Source organism: Enoplosus armatus, chromosome 17, assembly GCF_043641665.1.
Source record: "Enoplosus armatus isolate fEnoArm2 chromosome 17, fEnoArm2.hap1, whole genome shotgun sequence".
Classification (NCBI taxonomy): domain Eukaryota; kingdom Metazoa; phylum Chordata; class Actinopteri; order Centrarchiformes; family Enoplosidae; genus Enoplosus; species Enoplosus armatus.
In genome coordinates, this window is record NC_092196.1 from 15,619,360 (window position 1) to 15,633,974 (window position 14,615).

Sequence of the window (14,615 nt, forward strand, 5' to 3'; positions counted from 1 at the left end):
CCCAACTCCATTCGTATGTGCCTATTCATAGATACTGATACACATCTGAATGTTGCAGGAATGATTTCAGATCTCAAAAATTTGCGTTCAAAAATGACTCCAAACTGTATTTTCAAGTGTTTTAAGAAACCAAACAAAAATGTGTACAATAACATAACATGCTCAAATTTCTGTCACACATGCACACACATTCACAGTGGTTTGACAGAGAGAAAGAGACAGAGAATGAGAGAGTGTGAAGGGGGGGGGGGTTAATTGGCTTTTTATGACTCCAATTAAATAACATTATGCATATACTGGCTTAACGGCTTATATGTGGCCTCCATTAACAATGTCCTCTTGATTGGTTCTTGGGCTTAAGGTCTCCTCCAACTCAGGCAGCGCTTGTCATAGTGTTTAAACCCATATGTGGAGAAAAAGCTTGTGACAGTAAGAGATTTTATACGTGTGTGAATAATTTAAAAGGAAAACTACAAATCTTGAAAAGATCAATGACCCTTTCTCTACTGACACAACCTGCAACAAGACCGCTTGAAACGTTATCTGTCTGAGATGACAATTGAATAAAATAAATCTCATCATTACGGCCTTAGTGCGTTATCTTGAAAGCAAAAGAGAGAGAAAGAAAACAAGCATGTGCCTGTCCTGAAGCGGAGCTCCTGAGGTGTTAACTAATCTCTAGTGGCCAGTCTATGCACTGCCTCCTCTAATTGCTCCCTGTATTTCAGTCTGGTGTGAGAGCAGCCATTGTAGCGAGCGCCCAGTCAGCCCCCAGAGGTCTCACACCTTCATTATCACTCTTTATTGCAGAACCTTATACGGGCACTCGGCACCAAACAGCCTGCCCGTTAAAAATAGAGCCTTCTCCTCTCCTCTCCTTTTGGTGGTTTCAGTTTTAATTACTAACACAGAGCCAAAGCCAGAGTCCTCAGCAGGCCTGGCGTTTTTTGTTCACTAATTAAAGCGAGGATGGAGTTTATTGAAGGGACCCTTACTCTGCTCTCTCATCTATTATTAAGAGGGCAGGACAAATCATTTTCAAATTTATATGCTGAAACCTGTCCAGGGACAGGCACAGGGTGGTAAAGGTTGGGGGAAGGTGGGGTAAAATGGTGCTGAACACAAGGGAAGGTGGTTGAGACACTGTATATGTGGAGAGTGGAGGAGATCCTGAAGAAGAAGGATAAATGCAGAAAACCAACTGTTATATAATACAACACAAAGGAAGGAGATGCAGTAGATTAATGCTAACTACTGTACGTGTGCAAAGTTCCTGTGATGCAGCACACCTTAATTTTGATCATTAAGGGATGAGAGTCTGGTAGACCTGCTCCAGTAGTATTAGCAAAGATAATGGCATTGATTGGAGGACCCCCTCTGTGTGCTCTGTGTAAACAGTGGGCATAAATACCAAAACAGCAGGGTGGTAATGTGAGAGCACAATGTCCAGCCAGATTGATGTTCTTAGTGATTCACTAACCCCCTCCGTCTAATATTCTTAATTGTCTAAACAGCCGCGACCCTGACAGCTGCACAGGTACCTCACTGACAGAACAAAAAGACAAGCCTCTGACAGGAGAGATGGGAAGGGGCAAGACAGCTGGCAGCAAAACATCAAGTAGAGCAGTAGAAGCTGTTGAAGTGAAGATCTGATCTGTTTCAGATATGAAACGCTAAAATGACACATATAGCCTATGCCCGCACAGTGAAATAGCTAACACAAGAAAGGCCCATGGGTTTTTGGAGCAAAGAGAAACCAAACAAGCTGGTTACTGATGAGTATAAAGTCTATTATAAAGTCTAATATAACCAAGATTTCCTTGCATTATTTTGAAAATCCTACAACACCCATTTTTTCATGAAAATGAGTCTATGTGTAACATTGAACAACTGACAGTAGCCAGCATTAGCAGAAACATTTCAACTTAAAAATAACAAATAAAACAATCTTGACCCTCATGCTTTCAAACTGTTACGTACAAATGAATGCTTTGTCAAAGTACTGCTATGCATTAAATTAGTCTCTAACAGTCACAGTATGTGAGGTATCCGTGCTGAAAAATACAACTGGGGGCGAGTCCGCATGGAAAATTAGCAACATACAATTAGAGAAAGAAAATCTTGATATCTGGTTTCTAACCTTTATAAGATGAGGTAGAGTGAATTGAAAAAGGAAAAATAATTAATTTAGCCGGGTGAAGAGCAAGAGAATCCTCCCTTTGCTTAACAAGCAGCTCGCATCCTCAGGGCAATTAGTCACTGTCATATGAGGGCAAATGTAGAACCCTTTGCATGCTTGTTAAGTAAAAACTTACACAGAGGTCACTGACATGTAGGAGAAATGCAGTGTAACCACTGAGCTATAGAAGATGTCCAGAGTAAAATAAGCCAGACGAAACTCCACCATTACAATAAGTCTGTATCTGTGTGATTTTAGATATAATCTAACTTAGTCTTATTAACCACATGCAAAGTGGGTTAATTAGTGAATGTACAGCAAGACACAATGGGCTTTTGGTGCTTTGACTGATATTGATCACCTTTATTCATATCTAATGTCACTGGCCAAAGAACCCAACCAACCACTATCTGTATGACAATATTACATGTAGCTTTGTTCACTTCATAACAAGGATTTTTATATTATTAACAAAACATTTTTCATAAAGTAACTGCAGAAAAGCAGCCTTCTGGCATATTACAGAATTTGGACATTTTTACAGAACATGCTGTTTTCATAATATTGTGTTTCATTCAGTGTTTGTGTAGGATTTTACTGATTTTCACTCAACCTTTCATGTACAGCATGTGCCTGACATATTTCCATCTAGACAATTTGGCCCTATGCTTCACCCAGCAAACACCAAACAAATCCTCCATGTACAGCAAAATGAAGAATAAAGTGAATTTCACAGCCATTCAATGTGTGATTGTTTAATTTCCCCATTTCTATGCATTATAAATGTACATTTCTTTCAGGGTGGATTTTTCCAATACATACAGGGAGGGATATATAGGTCAGAGACCCCAGTGCCTTATCAGTAATTCACCATTGCCTGGTTATTAAGGACAGCTTAGGTGGAGAGGGCTGGAGTACCAGGAGGGGTTAAGGTGAATTGATTGCCTGTGGACATGTTAAACATGACCCTGTCAGGCCTCCACTCCACTCCTAAAATGCACCAACCTGTGCACCTCACTCCAAGTAATCAGCTGTAGAGGCTTTAATAAAATTCAGAAAGCCCCGAGAACCTCCCCCCAGGGACTGTACCAAGTTGGAAATAATCGAAACCTGCGGCAAGAGACATTTGCACTGTGTTACCGTAGGAAGCATAACAAAATGCCTGGTGCTCTGAACCCTTAAAAAATGTTTTCAGAGAAAAAAAAAAAGTTGTGGTTTATGAGCGTAATGGAAGCACATAGGTTGTTGTTGTTCACTGTTAAACAGATTGGAAAGTAATCACCAAAGTGTCTGTTCCTCTGCTGACTGGGTTCAGATGCAGCAGCTTGCAGCAGAGGGGCAGTGGCAGGGTAATTACGGGGTAACTTGGGCTCAATCTGTCTGTAGACGCCCTCCCTCTTGGAAGGGGGTGTTTCCCTTGATTAGCCCGACTCAGGGTGAAGCCCCCTCTGCAAACGGCAGATTGAAGTTCATCACAGGGGTCTCAGCTGCCAGTATGTTGCAATGAATTGCTTGCTGTAAGAAGGTGTTGACAGGAGCAGCTGGACATCAGAGAGTGATGAAAAGAAAGGGAAATTCATGGAGAACCTAGACAGAATGGTCCACTGGGAAAGACAGAGAATTGGTCATCTGCTGGTGGAGAGCAGAATTGCAGCTATTGTAGTCTGGCCTCAGGGTGTGTGTGTGTACAAGTCATATTTGTTTATGTGTGGCCTTTATTGTGGAGAAAGCCTGCATCTGAGAGTTAAGAACACTGAAGTGTATGAAGTTCAGTCACGCTGATTGATTGGATCACTGCAGCCTCTGGCAATTACTCAAGTGAAAACCTCCCTGAAATAGATATTTAAGTCAAATGGTAATGTGAGCCATTCAAAAAAATGATATGCCTGCAGCATGTTGATAAAATGACAATAATGGTGAGACTACATAATAAATATCTATATTCTTTTATGTCATCTCTTGGCAGGCAGAGTGTACACTGGCAGGACTTCATGTCAGAAAGTGCTGAATGTATCGCTGTTTAGGACACAGATCACATCAAACCTTGTTTAGCATGAAAATTATAAATAATGACATCGGACCGGCCTTTCAGGGTGGCTGACAGTGACTGTAGGACATTACACACATATGTGTCTATTGTCTCACAAGTACTGCTCCTTAGCTCAGCAATGGTGACTAATGTTAGCGAAAATGAGAAATGTGTGTGTGTGTTTTGATGAATAGCGATGGTGCCCTAAGGTGAGGACAGACTATATTGGTGTGATTCTACCATTCACTATATTAATGAACTGCCTAAAGGTGCAAATTACGTTTTAATGGGTGTTACTTTACTAGCTTGGTTCTACCACACACAAAGCCCTTTCACTCAATGTTCCTGCACCTTTTTTGAAAAAAAAAAAAAAAAAGCAATTACAATTTGAGTCATTTCAGTAATGCCAAAATAAAATACAAACATTAGCAGCTCAACTTCTCAAGAAAAAAAATGCTTATTCATTTTGTTATGACACTATGTTCTGACTCTTTTCCCTCCACACTTGAAATGCCTCAACTCATACTGCCAAATTTTGTCTTCTACCAGCTTACTGTGAACAAAGCCAAACCATTTTGCATGCCTGCGTGTTTGAACCCTCCATGCTGTATAATTTAACGCTCTTTATTTTGCAGCAGGAGAGTTTGGAAAGAGGAAATGTAGATTGCTACATTTCAAAGAAATAGGTGGGGGGGAGAGAAGTTTAGGGGGAAAAGACTCAGAGAACATGGCTTTTAAATCAGTGGTTTGAGAGAGCAGCTCCCTGCCTAACATGGTCTCTTAGCATACTTGACACCAGCCACTACTTAATTAGCTGCCATCATCTCTGAGCCCTGGAGAAAGAGGGACGGGCTAATGATTAATGATAAAAATGTCTGGAAAAAAACCTTTGACAAAACACAACATGTCATCCGGTGTCCTCTACAGACGTGAACTACTGCTGTGATTTACCCTCCTTGAAGCCGGCGAAGATCATTTATGCTCACAAACCTGATTAAGCTCCGATGTGTTTCTGCTTTTCCAAACACAGATCAGTAATTCATAAGGTATTTTTGACACACATAATGGCTGACTGTGCAAAGTCTACAGGGAAATCTGAAGAGTCATGTTTCTGTCTGTATGTAATGGTCAGTTTGTATCGCATTTCTCATGCTTTAACTCCTCTACTGAATCTCTGAGCATACTGCAAAATCAATTGCTTTATTGATCTATAACTAATTAGGGGAAGATAAATGGTTCAACTAAACAAATACAGGCTGTATAATGAGCCGATACAGTGCAAGACATATTAATTGAGTTCTGCATAATATGAGGCTATCCTTCAATATTAGACCTTACATGGTGTTCAACAGAAGCTAATATGACTGATGTTACAACAAAACTAAACATAAAATCATTTATATATTTTAATATATTTTTTTTTAGTTTACAGTTAATAAAGATGTCTAATCTCCACACCAAGGTATTTTGTGCGCTTATGTAGCAACCAAATCTCATGGTAAAAAGCACCTCTCTGGTGTGACTCGTGTTGTGTGCAGTCACCAGCGATCAAAGGCTAATTAGTTTCAGCTGACACAGGGTATGGCCCTCAGGTCAAAGATCATGACTGATGTTATGGAGATGATGGTGGAGAGAGGGAGAAGCATGGGAGAGCCCAGGGATCTGAATCCTCATTAACCAGAAATTGTTGCGCTTACATCAAATCCCAGACTAAACTTAAACCGAACACATTTCCTATTCTAATCACTTGTATTACACTTTTTTAAATCTGAACTTTCGGCTGTTTGTGCGAACAGCCTGTCCCTTGGTGTGTGTTTTAGTAGAAAAGGCAGTAATAGAAAGAGATCAGATTCCATAGATTTACTTGTATGTTTCCCCAAAGGCTATTTAAAAATCCACAAAAATAGACACTATGCAGTTTACATTATACAGTAGCGCTAGTGTAGTTTACAGACAGACTCATAACCAGGGGCTCCCTCTACAGGCCAACTGTTAACTCCAACAGCAGGCAGCTCAGTCTCTTACTGACAACATGCTCTCTCGCAATGCTTCATTTGTCATAGCAGATGTTCAAAACTATTTTCCCTGGAAGCCTAAAATCTGAAGAAGTAAATTAATATCCCCTCCCCTCCCGTTTTAAGTCCCTCAGACTCAGTTCATAGCCTGCACTAAGTGCCCTTGTTGACTCAATTGGATTAGCACTAATATGTAAACACAGGAGGTAAGAGGAGTAATCCTCTAATAAGAGGAGAAAAAGTGAAATAAATAAGTTGAAATGCCATGTCATGCCTTTAACTGAGGCATCTGTCAGGTAAGCTGGATATGTGTAGATTGAAAGTAGGTATTAAACGTGGACCAGGGGATATTCTGAGGTAAACAGTTGTGACCATTCAGTGACAGCGTAATTACTCGTTTGTAACTTAGTTGGATAATAGGAATACAGCCTCTAGGGGATAAGACAAAGACTTGTTAATTATTAAAGCTTACATCAGCCAGGCACTAGAGAGTTGCAATTATTAATGTTGTTGTTCTTGTTTGTGCTTAAACACTACCTCTGCTGTTAATATGCTCATTAACCAAAATGAGTGATTTTATTACTCTTGATTTGGTTTGGGGTTTGTTAAACGTATCTGGGCTCAGCTGTCGTTGTTTACTGAACACTTGTGACAGGTGATGAGAGAAACATCCCACTGATTATTATTTTCTCAGAGTGATTATAAAAAAAGTACTACTATTTTACTATTATTATTGCTGTTATTATTATATATAAATATATTATTATATATAAACTTTTTGCTCTTTAGTCATGCGGTGTACTACCTTGTGCTGCAGTTAACCATATTCCTTCTATAAATAAAAATATTTTCATTCAATTAATTACACAGATACACTGCAAGGCTGACTCCAGTCTAATGTCACTTATCGTACTGCAAATAATTACTCCCAATCTAAACATAATATTGCACTGCGCTCAAAATTAAACAAGTTGTGTCTAATTAAGCAAATGCTCTCGCTCAAATATTCCTGTGCCATCTGAACTCATCGTTGAAATGGTGTGCTGCTATAACATAACGCCTTCCTGTAAATTAAAAATTGTTCTATTAATATCTGTTGCAAAAAGTATCATGGCTTAAAATGTGAGTTACAGCCATACAATCTACAAACATAATTCAGTGATAAAACATAATTTCATTCTTTATATATACAAAACCTAACCCTAACCTTAACCCTCTTCAGTATTTCTTTACAAAAATGCCATCATTTGAAAGAGAATTTATCTTGTGCTATAGAGTTCGTTCTTTATTGTCTTTAAACTTTTACCAATAAATGCTCCTCTTACATCTTGCCAATAGTGATTTCAGGTGTCCTCACAGTTGTTGCTGCTCGTGAAGACTCTCTAATTGGACCTGTCTGTTGATCAAGGAAAGAAAAAAGGGTCTAAACACTGGATGTCACTTATAGTACAGCCGTAAGTCTGGGCAATAATGTATGACTGTGACTTATTATAATAGACAATAATTACTAACTAAAAGTTAGATATATCTGTCTACAACAATAATTTACTTTAAGTTTGACATTTCTATTTACTCAACTCATATCCATTGTTCTTTATTTAGTGCACATCTTGAGAGACAATGACTCTTAAAACTGCTCCAAATCTATATGTAGCCTTTGCCCAATTGGGAAAAATATTAGATGAACGCACACACAATTCACAAACAACAAAAAAATGTTAAAGCAAACAAGCAATTATATTTGCTCACTCTCCATTGTGAGCTAAAACCATATGCAGCTTTAAAGGGTGTTCCTCTTCCTAATGGGCCCCGTGGGGACGAAGGGGTTAATTGATGCAGATGTTGATCGCTTTTACACACGATGCAGGGAGCATCTCCCCGGTGGCTCCTATTAGAGGCAGTTTTAATGAAGTGCTAAACAGAAGGCTTTCCTACAGTGTGGCCTGTCCTCAGGAATACTCGGCAAAGAAAGCACTTCACAGGAAAACAAGGTCCCCTATTGATTGTCATGCCAAATAACTGAATCCTTTCCCAATCAATGCTTATTTCTCAACTTATGGAACCTAATAGAAGACAACGTGAGAGAAAGTCAATCAGAGAGGCATTATATTGCTTAGGGCACATGACTGAGTGTGTGGCTGTCAGGTGGAGACTGCAGTTTTTAACCTCTTGATGGTAATGGTCCCAATAATTCAGCTGTAATTTCACTGACAAACTGCGGTTTAATGGTTGAATATCATATAGGGTAAATTCTGAGGCTGTATATTATTTTAGATTTTAAAAATGTTTAATTTGGTAGGATTATCTATATTTCTATTATGTTAGATGCCTTGAGGTAAGAAGTAAAGACTAGAAATTTACAATACAGAGATTGCACAGGAAAGAAAGAATTAACATAGGCCATACCAAAATTCACACATGAATTTAATTCCAAAAGCTACTTTTTATTTCTAAAATTATACAAGGATAAAAACATACTACACAATGTGTGCTAGTCAGTGGAGGTTGGTTAAAGTGATGGTAATGTAATGGGGCTTCTCACGCAGCGTTACCAGCCCATAGTCACTAAATTCTGCTCATTAAAATGACAAACCCAAACACACAGTTACTCAGGCGTGATCTTCAGCTGTGTATGGCATCTGGCCCTGACGCACCTCCGCCCCCAACTCCCTAGAGCATAACACACAATACACACACACACACACACACACAAACATGCATGCACATACATGCGCGCACACACACACACACACACACACACACACAGAGTAACCCCAATCAAATTTTAAAACAATCAGCATTCCTTTCATTTCCAATTTAGTCACCTGCCACAGCCTCCTATTAGTGTCCACTATGATACAATATTAGAGGTTTATAAATGAGGACGGTGTCTTCCTCCCCTTCAGTCTGAAGGAGTTTTCTATGTTTTCCCCAGTCAGCCTCTCACTCCATCCGTCAGCCTCTTCCATCCTGATTATCAGGAGACACCAATTTCAAAGAGACATCTTAATAGTGATGTCAACGTATTAATTAGAAGTGTTAATGAGCTAAAAGCAACCCAAATTAAATTAATGCAGCAATAGACAGAGAGCGAAATTAGCTTCAATTTCTGTAAATGATTCTGAAGTGTGCACAACGTATCAGCCTGTCTGAACATTCCCATCCCCCAAAGCTAATCAAGAGCTACATTGCAATTAGCTGCTTAATTAAAGCAACACTCTGCTCGGAAAATCCGGCACAATTAAGTAATGGCTGTTATAGCATGAAGACAGACTGTATTTTTCTTCTGGAGGAAAAAAATAGAAAACAACATATTCTATCCCTAATGGCCTGCAGGGGATTGAGCCAGCCAAGATGTGCCAAGATGGAGAGGTTTCCATCTCACGCTTCAATGGGGATCTTTGCTCCAGCTGGAAGCCTTGTGAATCAATGACAGGAAGGCAGATCAAACTGCCGTGCCCAGCGTTGCTAAGACATCTGAATTGGCACCGACTGGGGTGACTGTGTCCTAATCACCAGTTCTGTTTTAGCAGCTCAATGGCTTCCAGTTGGACAGAGGAGCTCCAGACTATTGACACTTTGCACATATTTCACCAGTGGACCTGTTACTGATCCCTGTGGCTGTGGACACTGTTGTCCGTCAGTCCCTGCTGGTGTGACTGGAATTTACCAGCACTGAGGGATAAACAGTCTCAGAGCCAGAAGGAAATGTGGCTGTAGCTTTATATTTACATTTAGTTTAAATATCCATAAATTTGATTCCTTTATCACAAACAAAAACACATAACCAACACAAAGTGGGTGTCTAATTAGATTACTATGGGCCAATTAGTACCTGAAATTGAAATTTCCTTTATACAGAAGACAAAGGATTTGTTTGTGGGGAATCTAATGAGAGGAGCGCATAGGTAAGGTCATTTGAATGGCTTATTTCTTGTAATAAATTGTAATTATACATTTCAGCAGCTCAAAGGAGGCAGGAGATTCAGTTTAAATTTGCTGAAAACTGTTCCATCCACTGATGACAATGAACAGTACAACTTCTCTGGAGCAGGAGGTATGATTTAACCAAAACCGTGTCCCGAGTCCAAAGAACATACTAACTGTATATGCTACTATACTATGACTAATCTTAATAGTACACTGTTTTTGCAGTTAGTATACAGGAAATCAACATACTTTACTTTTTTAACAGGAAATTATGAAATACATGTGCTGATGTCTTTCTAAGGATTATAACTTTTTTGTTTGTTTGTTGTCATATATTTCATATAATTTCTTACCACTAGTCCTAATTTTGTTTTAATATTTTGCAGCTGTGAGTAGCTCCTCCATTTCCTTTGTGCATTGCATTGTGGGAAAACAGCGTCCATCAAAGGCACAATTAATAATCTAGTGTTTTTATTATGCATACTGTTTTCAATCCTCATCATGTCACTTTGTCTGTGTGAACATACCACCAAACCTGATTCAATTTTGTATGTAGGGTGGAATTGGGACACAGCTTGTGTTTTATCAGCGCTGGGACAGTCCCTTCTTCCTGGGATGTTGTCAGAGGGACTGACAAATGCAGAAACATATAGGTGCTGTTCAAATTCTTGGATTGTTTTATTCCTCTGATAAGTAACAGCTTTCAGAGCCTCCTAATTGTTGCAATAATGGTACCAACAGAAAACACAATCTTATTTCTGACTAACAAAAAAAGCACAACGCTAAGTTCAAGTGAGGAACCCCCCTGCTACTCGGTTATTTTCTGGTTTTAAAAGTGCCTGAATGAGTGGTGAGCTGTGATTAACAGCCTTCTCTGAGGTGGAGTCCAGGGACTGTGGTGTAAACGCCATCCTTCAGCAGGTGTAGGCCACAGCAGAGCATATGCCGTCAGGTAACCAGGCTGGTTTTCTCTACAGAGACTCCACTGTGATCGTTTCCCTAGGCCTGCTTCTGCTGGGAACCAGTGTCACTCACAAACACCATCTGCCAGAAAACAGGTCCGCCTGCTTAGAACATTTATCGGCGGGTCAAGGAGTGGTGCCTCCACACACCTGCTGAAGAAAACAAAGGGATAAGGCGCTTTGCACTGCTTTTATAGCTCCTAATTCCTCTTTAGGAACCAGCCATGTAAACATAAAACAGTAAAAGCACCAGGCACAAGAGATGGCTCAGACCCCGCAGTGCTCCAGGATACCTTTCCCTTTGCTGAAGAGAGGGGAAAAGACACCTGAAGTGTTTGACGCTAAATTAGCTTTTCAAAGACAATAATTAGACTTCTCCCCCTAAAGGTAAATTACCTGCTAACCAACTGAACTGGGTTCTAATTATAGGATCTTGCCTCTGAGGCATTGACAAGGATCCTTGTTCCAAGCAAGAAGATGTAAAACACGTTTTAAAAAAAATACATGTTGAAGTGGTAAAGCCTACAGAATACAGAGTGGAAACATGTTCTGTGCTCCCATTGCTCTGTAACACAGAGCTGAAAAACTGAAGGATCACTTGCATTACTGCAATAACCTTTAGAGGATTTAAACAAGATAATTTCATACAGCAACCAGATGGCAGCTATCGTTCCTTATGTGCATTTTGACAGAGGAGGTTGACTGAGCAACACTGGATGGGTGACAACTAGGTACTTATCTGTGCTTTGCATATTTTGCAGTTGATGTCGTGACACTGCAAATTGATTTGTAAGACACACAGTCAGTGACAGAATATTGAATATTTACACTCACCATGTAATGAAACCTGTCTGTGATGGGGAGGGTTTCATTGGCCTTTAAGTCTAGGTAATTTCTCATTGTTCTGCTGGGTTGAGTGCTGAGCCTCCCGCAAGGCGGCACTGTGGCTGTGGATCTCTGCAAAGCCACAGCAAAGGGCCACACATTTGAATTCATCACCCGTGCTGATAGCCTGCCACTAATTAATATGTAAATTTAACATTGTTTGTTTTGCTGCTGTGTCAAACTTTGATGTGAGGAGCGGCTTCCAGGTTAACAGAGATTTAGTGGAGATTGAGGGCTGGAGACCTGCCACATATCCCAACCAGCCTGTAATCTAATATTTTATTTAAATACATCGGCTAATACTGTATGTCTCCACAGCTTAGAACCTGGGAGACAGGCTAATGATATTTTATTAAGCCAGAGTAATTGAGGATCCCATCAAAATATGTAATTAAACACTTAAGTATAATTATCCAACACAGTAGGAACCAAATGAATTAATTAAAAAAACGTCAATACATCAATTTATTTGAATTCCTTTGTCCCTTTTCTACTTGTAATAATTAACATTTTAATTGCCTTAATTTGTGATGAGTAAAAGAAATTCACACTTTATTCGACACCAGCAATAAAGCAAGAAATTTGAGCTCACAGGAATGTGTTTGCAGGAAAATGATGATGAATGTTAGCCTCGTACAGCTTATTGCAGCTGAGAGAAGGAAAAACTGTTTAAATGTTTTTTTGTGGAGTAAAAGTGGGGGATGTGATGGGGTGTGTATCCATCTGTGTGTGTGTGTGTGTGTGTGTGTGTGTGTGTGTGTGTGTGTGAGTCTGCTTGCTCGCTTGCCTGGGTATATGTTCATTATCAGCAGGCTGCCTGGGTTTGATGCATACCTGGAGAGCAACTTAATATCCTCAGGCCAGTACTACATGTCAGGCCATGAGAAAGATACACACACAAGACAGAGGAACATCTCTGGCCCCGGTGGAGCCATTTACCTTTCTCCAAGTAGGTTCAAGATATTAATTAAGATAAATCTACCTCAATTCACACATTCTGCCATCTGCCTATTTATCAGAATTATGTTAATCATTTCTGTAGGGCAGAAGAATTATTACCCATTTTGTACGTAATTCGTATTAACATTCAGAACTAAATGATTTTGCATTCTGCTCCATATGGACTCCTTACACCATGACATCTTTTCAGCACACAGTAGTAAAATAAGTGACACATTCATAACACATACAGAGTGCGTGACAGCGCTTTCCCTCCGGTACTCCCACAAACAATATGGAAATGTATCCATTCTAATCATGCACAGCCTCTCAGGATTTATTCGTCATGATGCACCTCGTGCATTTGAACAGCTTTAAACAAAACAATAATCTTACGATGATCCGTTCTGTCTCGGTGGCTGTGATTTGAAGTGATTCTGGGCTGCTTTTTTTTTTTTTTTTTCGCCAATAGATGAGTTAGTTAATTAAACTCTGAGGAGATAATTAAGATGAGACGGCTGCTTGAATCACTCTGGTCATTCTGTCATTATCTGGGGCAGGCCGACAGGTGGCACAGGCCTGCATCAGGTGACAGCTCAGCCAGCAGATCGCACCATATGATGGTATGGGCACATTTCATAGCATCCCCTGGTGCAAGACACTCCTGCAAACCCACATGTCACGCAAATCTACTGTAGATCTACAGAGTTGTTGGACATGATCTCAGCTTTGAGTTTGTGGCTGTGTGGATGCTTCTGGCTGATGGCACGTCTGGGTCAGAGTTGGGGGGTGGAAGGAGAGTGCCAGGGCTAAAACAGGGCAGATCATACTCCTGCTCAAGCCAAGGACTAATGAGGGTGAGGACGGGGCCAGGCGATGCTATGTGATTAAATTTAGATCTGGAGGGAGATCTTGACCCATGGTGGCCTACGTCTAAGTGACATTTACCCAAGAGAAACACACTGCAGCTGAGGCTTATTAACCTTTTATAGATCTAAGCACTGCCGCCTGTCTTAATTGGCAATTGGATTATTAAATAGACTAAATTCAGAGTGATTTGATCCAACAAGGTCTACAATGCGGAGGCTGTTTTGAAAGGTCCAGTCTGTGACAATGTGTGCATCCGCTCCATGTAAGAGGTTCAGTCTAAATTCTCTGGGAGGATTCTCAGTCAATTATAGTATTGCAACAAGCGTTATCAGAGGTAAGTCATTAGGTTAACTATGAATTACACTGTCAATAATACAGAGCTTGAATCAGTTCCTATGAAATGTAAGTCAGAGATAAATGATGGAAATTGTGCTGACCACTTATAACAGCATCCGCATGAAGGTTTTCTTTGCATTGCAAATCTTTCATATATGCAACAACATGTAATTCCTCACTTTTCTTTTTCTCACAAAACAACTTGTTTATATATTATTTATCTTCTCCTCATGTAAGACCAATTACAGTGACTTAGACAAAGTAAAGAATGAACTTTGAATCACCTTAATCATATAAAGGATGAAAATGTTTCTGTAAATACACAGTCTTCTTTGCTGATAGTTTAATTACAGAATTGTAGAATTTGTACCAATTCAACTAATTCAAGTTTAAATTAAGTGAAGTGCAAATGTAATGTGACCATAAAAGTGATGTTCCTACCATGGCAACAAAATGTATACTACATTTCA